Source organism: Solanum stenotomum, chromosome 3 (genome assembly GCF_019186545.1).
Source record: "Solanum stenotomum isolate F172 chromosome 3, ASM1918654v1, whole genome shotgun sequence".
Taxonomy (NCBI): domain Eukaryota; kingdom Viridiplantae; phylum Streptophyta; class Magnoliopsida; order Solanales; family Solanaceae; genus Solanum; species Solanum stenotomum.
Window position 1 is genome coordinate 67564225 of NC_064284.1, and position 10625 is coordinate 67574849.

The following is a 10625-nucleotide window of genomic DNA, read 5'->3' on the forward strand; positions in this document are numbered from 1 at the left end:
GGTGTGGTTTTTCACATATTAGTGCATATACTTAAAATTATTTCTCTTACAAATAAATACATATGCCTATGAAGAAGCTCTAGCTGATTAAGTTGAACTACTGTCCCTTTCTTTGCCTCTTTCTCTACTAGTAGCATGTCTATTGACGTAGTAGTACAAGTACATATAACTTGCATTTGAAAGAAACAAATAAAAATATTTATACCTGAGAAGATGTTCTAGATTGATTTAGACCAACTCAATCTCTTGTAGGATATCCTCTTTTACTGTGTCTGTGCACCACATTTACTACAAGTCATATTAGTGTTGAAATTTGGTAGAATCTTTTTAGTCTAAAAATATTTTATAGTACTTAACTGTCACGCCCCGAGCCTACACCCTGGGCGGGATCGACACTTGGANAAGGTCATAACTCTTAGAATCGTAATTCCCACAACATACAATAGGTTTCAACGTAAATATACGACCCAATCATGTCTCACAACGAATAATAACTTCAACAACACCACTAACAACATCAACAACAACTAACAACTTCAACACTTCAACAACAATTCCCAATCTTTTCTCAAATCATAGAATAAACTTGGTGTGTGTGGGGGAAAGAATCAACCCACGCAAAAAAACTCACATACCTTGATAGGGATCACCCCCGACGAAAAAATCCACAATAATCTCGACTAATCTCCTCTTTCTTCTCTTCTTCTTCTTCTCCTTCTTCTCTTCTTTAATCTCAAGAACCCTAACTCTTTCTCTTTCAAAATGGGACAAAAAAAATGATCCAAGGATCAGCCTAATACAACCATATGACCTCAAAAGAAATAATTTGTGAAAGGACCAAAATGCCTTAAATTTCCGGACGGATTTCCCTTCCAACTGTCCAACTTCTAAAGGGCATAACTCCCTCATACAAACTCAGAATCGAGCAAACTCAGTGGCATTGGAAAGGTCATTCCACGAGCTTCGGAACCATAACTGGAACCACTCCTAACTCATCCTGAGCTAGGAGTTACGACTACTCAAAGTTGGCCAAAACTCACTAATTTCCACACTTAGCCAAATTTCCATATTTTCAATTTTTTTCGAAAAATGAATATTTCCAAATTTCAAGCTCCTTCAAAGCCACTTCAAATTGTCGGATGTTACATTAACTTCCTTTTAAGTCTAGGATTTACATTAATTGCAAAATATTTAGTTTTATTTTAGTTTAGTATCTAGAAAAATTCTCCTTTAATTTAGTATCTAGAAGGATTCTTCTTTAGGAAGAATTCTCCTTAATTATTTATAAATAGAGATGTACTCTTCTATTTGAATCAATGGAAGAATAAATACAAAAAGTTATCATTCATTCTCTCTTTAATATCTCTTTTTAGTTTCTTCCATTCCATAACAGTGGTATCAGAGCCTTCTATTGATCTTAATGGATCTGTGAGTTCATTGAAGAAGAACTTTCAACCACTTTATTTTTATACCTATTTCAACCCAATTTTAACCCGTGCTTTTATTTTTAACGCAGGGCCAATTTTAACCCGTGCTTTTATTTTTAACGCAGGGCCAATTTTAATCCATACTATTTTAAACCTTATTTTCAAACCATGACAAACAATACTCTTTCTTTCAATGCCCCACAAACCTTCAATGGTGAAAATTATCAAATCTTGGCAGTTAGGATGAAGTCTTATCTTGAGGTTTATGATTTATGAAAAACTGTAATGGAAGATAAACTCATACAACCACTCTCTAAAAAATCTTATTATTCCGCTGCTAAAATCAAACTTCACTCAGAAGGGAAAATCAAAATATACAAAGCCAAAATTGAAATTCAAAATTCAATTGCAGATTCAATCATCTCTAAAATCGTTGTATCTAAGACGACAAAAGAAGCTTGAAAAAAAATATGAAAAGGAGAAGATATTCTCAAGAATAACTAAGTGTTCAAACTCAAGTTAGATACACCAACTTGAGTTTGAGGGTGAATGTTGAAATTTGGTAGAATCTTTTTACTTTTTTCTTTTTAGTCTAAAAATATTTTATAGTATTTAGTTTCCTTTCAAGTCTAGGGTTGACATTAATTGCAAAATATTTAATTTTATTTTAGTTTAGTATCTAAAATGATTCTCCTTTAGTTTAGTATCTAGAAGGATTCTTCTTTAGGAAGAATTCTCCTTAATTATTTATAAATAGGGATATACTCTTCTATTTGAATCAATGCAAGAATCAATAGAAAGAGTTATCATTCTGTAACATCTCGCAACTAGAAAGAAGTTTAAAATCTGGAAATAGTCATTTTTGGAAAGTGTAAGGAAATCTGGAAAATTTTAAGTAAGTTAAAGTGAGTTTTTGGTCAACTTCAAACGACCATAACTCCTAGCTCAGGATGAGTTAGGTGTAGTTCCAGATATGGTTTGAAGCTCTTGGGATGATCTTTCCAACGCCGCCGAGTTTGCGCGATTTTGAGTTCGTATGTGTAAGTTTATGCCTTTTGGAAGTTGGGATGTTAGATTAAGGAAAGTCTAATCTAGGTTTTGGAAGGGTAAACTAGTCTTTTCCTTACCTAATTTGCCTATTTTCGTTTTTAGGAATTTATTTAGGGGTAAAATAAGACTTTATTCAGTTTAGAAAATTAGAATTTATGCTAGGGCTTGGAGAGGAGAAGAAAGAAGAGAAAAGAGGAGAGATATCAAGAAATCGCCAAGAACGTTCAAGCTTTGCGGGTGGAATTCATCGGGGGTGATCCCTACAAGGTATGTGAGATCACATAGTGTTGGGTTAGTTCACCCACACGCCAAACTTGTTTCAATTCTGCAAAATTGGAGTTGTTTGAATGTTAAGAAAGTGAAGTTCTTGAAGAACATTGTTGAATTCTTGTTGGTTGATTGTTGAATGCCTAGTGTTGATTTGATTCGTGTTTTTGGGTTATTTTTAGAGTTAAATTTATTGGGTATTGAGGGTACTAATGATCCTAAGTGTTTGGGGAAAGGACTATGGAAGTGTAGAGGGTTTAGAGATGAAAAACGAAAGAGAAAAGTCGGAATTTTCTGGGGAAAAGGGTGGGGTGTCGCGCCAGCCAGCGCGCCCCAAAAGAGTCTTTGAAGTTTACCCCTTGTGGCGCCGCACCAGCCAGCGCGCCCCACCTTGTCCTCTGAAGTTTGGGGCCTGGCACCCCACGCCTCTCAGAGCACCAAGGACGCCACTTCACCCCATTCTTCCCCCATCTTTTCGTACTAGTTTCTAAGTGATGCACCTATGTTTCCTAGTTGATTCTAACACTCTAAGGTACATCTAAACATCATGAAATCATCCATAAACATGAGATCATGAACCTTGAATCCATAATCCAATTCAAGGAAAGTTAAGATCAAAGTCAAAGAAGTCAAGAGTCAAGTCTAAGAGTTAAGAAGCAAGTCATAACAAAGTTTCCTAACTTTCCAAAAGTCTTTAACAATGTTTTAAATTCATTTTAAGACTCAAGTTTTCAAGTTAAGCAAACAGTAAAGAGTTGAGTTTGTTTCTCAAAATAAAAAGCTATTAGGGAACTAAGGATTCCCGAAGAAGTTTATAAATGTTTTCACATTTGAGCAAGAAAAGGGAACATCGATTCCAAAAGAGCTTTTAAGCTAAGTTTTGAGTAATTATCTCAAACCAAAGAAAGAAAGTTTGTTTTCTTTAAAACACATGAGCTAAGTATATTTTTGGGAGTAGTATTGAGCACCGATATGGGGATGCGAGTTCATATTAACTCAAGTCTCTATAAACCATGTAGCCATCATGGGTGTTAATGAGTCATACTTTTTAGATAATCACGTAAGTTAAGCTAGTGGATCCACTAAGTTAAGTAGGTTCTATATGACGGCAAAGTATAGAACTGTTCTGGCAGCGTGTCAAAAGACGTTGTATCACCACTTAGGCTCATAGTGGTGGTTGTCGGTTAGAGAATCTCCCACCTAAACTATATTACTTTGTATATGAGTAAAGTTGAGTTTGTTATTGCATTTTCTTTAATAAACTAAATTGTTTTTACTGTTTTATAAAGCTTTTCATATAATGCATGTGTTTCCTTGCTTTATTCTGAGTTAAGTTTATTCATGAGTTGAGAAGAGCCAAGGTAAGTGTTTTCTTCAGATTTCTTTCAAGCCTATATCTTGTTTTAGCATTCCAACTCGCATACTCGTACATTCAATGTACTGATGCCAGTTGGCCTGCATCTTCTTATGATGCAGACGCAAGTAACCAAGATCAACATCCAGCGCCTCGTTGATCCAGCTTGAGCACTCAGAGTCTGTGGTGAGCCTCCTTGCATTCGGAGGACTCCTTTATTTGCTTTCTAGTTTAGTTCATTAGGATGTTGTGGGGATTGTCCCAACATCCATCTCAGTTGTTTAGAGGCTTCGTTGACAGTCAGTTATTAGTTCTTTAGTCTTCTCACTTTATCTTATGTTAAGACTTGGGTTGCCATTTTGGCCAAGTTGAATGCTTAATTCTTTTAACATTCTAAGTTATATTATTAAGCTATTTGAGAAAGTTCTTTTGATCATTGTAATCATGCTTAGAGTCTTCCGCTGAGTTAAGTAAGTCAGGCCAAGGGTTCTCTTAGGGCCATCAATGGTTCTCGAGTGCCAGTCCCGCCAGGATGTAGGCTCGGGGCGTGACACATTTATTCTCTCTTTAATTTCTCCTTCTAGTTTCTTCCATTCCTTAACAGCTAGCTACATAGTTGATTGATTTCAACTCCTTGTAATGAAGAGCGCCAACACCATGATGACAAAAAAGGCCTCTAAGCTGTCAACATTTGCAACAACAACAACTCTTACGGATAATGTCCATAGTATATGTGAAATAATAAGGTTTAATCTCAAAATTCCTTTTCCCGTGCCAAGACAAATTGCATTGTATTGACGCTAATCTCCTCAAGCATTGTGCTACTTGTTTTATACCTAGCAGAAAGTATCTACACATTAAAACTAGGAAAAACTACAGAATATGACAAACATCAATATACATTAAAGATAAATAGCTACAGTTTTTTTTTAATGTTATATGGATATAATTACATAATAAATAGCAAAGTTAATTATATATAAATAAATAGGAAATTATTAAATATTAAATAGGAAAGTTATTATTACACACAAAATTAATTATGCTAGGCACGTTTTATGTGATTGGTTCTCATATTTACCCTCATTAATACTTTCTCTTTCATCAATATCTCTTTATCACAAATTTTTTTATATTTCCCCCACAAATTCCTTCCAATTTAAGATTCTTTTACATAACTCTAGGATCATTTTTTGTGATTTGAATTCATCATCTTCTCCGGTGACCTCTCATTTCTCCGATGGTTGTTTAGAGCTTTTGTCTTTTTTATTTTATTTTGTCTTTGCTATCTTGTTATGTTTGGTTTTTCTTTTTTTTTTACTTGGGCTGAAACCAAGTTTGTATCATTTGTATCATTTCCTTTTGTTTAATAAAATGGACCATTGGTTCTGTCTTTGAGGAAAAGAAATATCTTCTAACAGAATTTTTTCCTCATTTTTATGAAAATTATATTTGTATACATTTATATTTTTATCTACTTTTATAAGGTTTCAATTGAAGAATTATTTGTTTCTCCATTATAATGGCTATAGTTATAATAAGAGATAGAAGAAGAACATGAGCAAAAAGAGATTGAGGTTTGTTTGATTGTCAAGTTTGTATATAGTAGAATACTTATATACATAGACATTTGTATTGTAATAATAACATAAATTAAAATGGTGATTCCCCATGTTTACCCTCATTAATACTTTCCCTTTCATCAATCTTCCTATATCACAAAATTTCTGTATTTTTCTCCCAAATTTCTTCCAATTTAAGATCTTTTTGATGATTCTAGGAGCAATTTTTGTAATTTGAATTCATTAGATATCGCTTAATTGATTTTCTCCTCGTTTTTATGAAGATCATATTTGTATACATATATATTGCATCTATTTTTATAGGCTTTCGATTGAAGAATTATTTGTTTCTACATTACAATGGCTATAGTTATTAAAAAAAAAGTAGTACAAGAAGAACACGAGCAAAAAGAGATTGAGGTTTGTGTGATTGTCAATATTGTATATAGTAGAATAGTTATATACATAGATACTTGTATTCTAATATTAACATAAGTTGAAATGGTGATTTGTGAATACAAGTATATTTGGATACATAAGTAATCTATCGAATTTGAAAGGTTAATTAGGCAATACAAGTATAATTGGATACATTAATACAATTTTTTTTATAAACAAATACATGAGTCAATACCAAGCCTCAAGTATTATAAGAAAAACTTGACCAAAAAGAGATTGACGTTTGTTGGTTTTTTTCATTTTTTTATACAGCATACTTGCACACTTTTGCTACCTACACATTCTATTATTTTTCATTTTTTTTTTGTTTATGTATTGTCAAATATATCCATCTTTTGTTTAGCAACAATGTATTCATATGTATACTATATTGGTGTATTCATTTTTTGTTTAACAACAATGCATTCATTTTTCAAATTATTGTGTTCATATGCTAAATTGTTATACTTTATCTTGTTTAATATATTAATACATTAATTTTTTGCAAATACTTGTATCCTTGATATATTAATACTTTAAATTTTATAAATAAAGATACTAATTTGAATTTGTACAATTAATACAGTTTCCTTATTTAGTTCATTGTAATTAAAACTGTATTAGTGTATAAATAGAAAAATAGAAAAATAAAAAACATATACAATAATATAGCTAGAAAAAAAGTTAAATTGTAGTCATTTTTTATAAATACCATACTTATAGCTATTATACTTTAATAACCCTATAAATATAGTCATTTTTGTAAGTTGCTCTTAAAACTATCTGTCATATTGTTGTCTATAGTATCACATTTATTATGTTCTTGAATATATTTCTGGCACCATGTATCCAATAAGTTCTACAATAGAAAACCATCCAAACAATCCCTTCCTAATTTTTTCATTTCCTCTATATTGTCCTTCAACTCAATTGGAAATGCGGATTTAGCAATCCTCCAATAATTTTTTCTATTTTATATTCCTTTACAATTTTACACCGATTTACAAGAACATGTCTTGCACATTTTTCATGTCCATTTGAATTTCATATGTTCTAAAATCAAGTTTAAATAATCGAGTTATAAATTTAATATTTTATATATAATAGTAAAAAAATACTATTAAAATAAAATTTGAACTAAAATTATTTCACGATTTTTTTGTTTGTATATTAGCTTCTATCTCCACTACATACTTGAAATTATGACAAAAATATGATTGCAGAAGGTTCCTTTTCCTTATCAAGGTATGATTTTGGATAAAAACGCTTTTCAAATGTTTAAGATATACATTAATGAGAATCACTCAAAGAGTGAGGGGTCACTTTTGGTGAGAAATAAAAGAAATGAATAGAAACGTGAAACCAATGTTGTTTATCTCAAGTAGGGGTGTGCAAAAACCGAACCGATCGATAAATCGAATTGAGAAAAGTGTTATTGGTTTATTGTTATTGGGTTATTGGGTTAACGGTTTCTTAATGGTTTTATAAAGAAAAAAATTATTGGGTTATCGGTTCGGTATTGATTTTCAATATTGGGTTATTGGGTAAACCGTTAACCCATTAAGAGTTAAGACTATAGTAATTTACTACTTTTACATATACATACATATTAGTAAATATTAATCTCAATATCTTAATAGTTATGTCTTTGTCATTTAGCCATCAATTCATACTTCGTTGTGACTTTGAATTCACAACTTTACATTATACAAATCGTCAAAACCTAAAGTAAGAACCATATTCCTCTTGATTTCTCTTTGTCTTACACATGTATAGTTCTTTTCATGTTTGTTAGTATTATTTCTATTTTATGAGCTTTTGTAAAGTTACATAATTTATTAGAGAAACCATATATTTGTTTTATAAGCATTTTCTTATTGGTTAAACCAAAAACCGAACCGTTAAGGATCAAAACCGATAAAAAATTATCTTACTGGTTCGTTATTGGTTTAGCGTATTTAAAAACCGAAAATCGATAAACCAAACCGATAATACATAAAACCGAACCAAACCGACCGATGCACACTCCTAATCTCAAGTTTGGTTTAGGGACTTAAATCTCATATTTTGTTTAATTGAAGGTTAATATTTTGCCTTCATTAATATGAGAAACAAAATTAAAAATAAGTCAATAATAAGAGGAAAAAAATTATATTTTTTCATAATTGTTTGTCACTCTTCAAATATGATTTATATCTAGATATAATGTCTAGTGAATAGTGCTAAAATTCAATAGAAGTACTTTATCTCCGTGTTTTAATTTTTACTGTTGGCGAATCTTACAAAACATTTTTAAAAAGAGTATCGAAATCTAACTGAATTGTACCGATATAATTGAAATGATTTTGAAAAGTCTAATTTTAGTTATAATTGTAAGAGATTCAAGCCAAAAGTCCAATATGAGAACTCATCAAGTCATCCTATCACTTTCTAACTTTTGCTAGTAACTCTTACATAACTTTTTAAAAAATAAATCAAAACGAACTGTACCAATATGATTAAAATAGTTTTAGAAAAGTGATCTAATTTTAGTTATAGCTAAATTGTATCGATATAAAAAAAAACCTATAAGATTGGAATGAATTTGAAAGTCTAATTGTATACAAACTAAAATAATCGAGAAATTGATATTGATACAAATTTTATAAAATAATCGATCCAACCGAACCATTACGCCCCTAATTAAAAGGTGATGGTACAAATCAATGAACAATCTGACATTTCTTATGGTTTGAGTTGGGACTGTGGAGGAACACTAATTTTTTGACAACCTCAAGATCGAGCCTTCAACGGGAGCGTTGCTTTGTTAAGCCAACCCCTAATTAAAAGATTATGGTCCAAACCAATGAATAACCTGACATCTCTAGTGGTTTGACTTGAAATTGTGCGGAAACACTGGTTTTTGACAACCTCAAACTTGGGCCATCAGCGGGAATGCAGCTCTATTAAGCTAGTCCTTAATTAAAAGATGATGGGTCCAATTCAATGAATAACCTGACATCTCTAGTGGTTTGACTTAAAACTTTGCCCAAACTCAGGCCATTGGTGAGACCGCTGCTCTGTTAAGCCAGCCTAATAAAATTACTTTATTTTACTCTCACCGTAAACATGATGCACTTATTATGAACTCACTATTTGTGTCGAGGGCTGAAGATTTGAACGTCCCGATCATCTTAATGCTCCCACTTGGGTTACAAGCTCACATTACTAAGCTCAGCAATATGTGTTGTCTTGTTGAGTACTTATAAAAAGAAACTTTTGGTCAGTTGTCACCGATGTGGGATGTGACTTGATTATTGCTTAATTAAATCTTGTATGGTAATTAAGGATGTGTTCGGCATAGAGGTTTTTTTTTTAGTTTTTCCATGTTCGATTGATCACATATTTTAGAAAATACTTCCGTAGAAAAACAAGTTCATTAAAAATATGAAAAATAATTTTCCTAATGAAAGTATGGAAAAACAAATTCCACAAATGACATTTCACATTGATTGCTCACCATCCAAACACACTTCATCTTCATCCTTGCCCCAATAACCCCATCCCTACAACCCCAATGTATAGTGAGTCTCACTAAAGTCTAGCGTGAGTACTCATCTTATCATGTTCTAACTTCTACTGGCGATGACTCTTACATAACATTTTCTAAAAAATATGAAAACCCAATCAAATTGTATAGTGCAAGGTCTAATATTGGTTATAATTTCTAGTGAATCGCGCTAAAATGCAGTACAAGTACTCATCTTATTACATTTTAACTTTTACTAGTGATGAATCGTACATAACAGTATAAAAAAGAGTATCAGAAGCTAATTGAACTGTACCTATATGATTGGATTGATATTGAAACCCCCCACATAGCTCTATTCCCACCACCCCCATTATTTAGAGACTCTCGCCAAAATTTCAATATGAGTACTTATCTGTTATGTTCTAACTTCTGCTAGTGACAAGTTTTACATAACATTTTAAAAAGTTAATGATAATTAATTAAATTGTATCGATATAATTGGAAAGTGTAATTTTAGTTATAATTAATGTCTAGTGAGCTGCTAAAATTCAATACAAACATTCATCTGGTCATGTTCTAGTTTCTACTAGTCACGTATCTTACACAACATATTAATTAATAGAGTTTATTTTTTTTAAAAATAACAAACTTATAATTTACAAAGTTTTAATAATTTATCACTTACATAGCTAACTTACTTTGAATTTTAAAATTTGAAAGTCTAACAATCTAACTTTACAAGGAATTGAATTTAACAAACTTACAATTTCCAACACTTTCAAAAAATTATTTCTTACTGAGCTAACTTACTTTGAAATTTATAAAGTCTAACAATCTAACATTTAAAAAGAATTAAATTTTAAAAATAAAAATATGTAATGAAAAATCACAACTTAGATATTTCATAATATTTTTTTTAAAAAAATTATCGTGCCGTGATCTATTCCATCCCGTAAAATAGGTAGATCGGGACGGAACTATCGATTTTGACCCATCTGTCCTGGTCCAGGATAGGC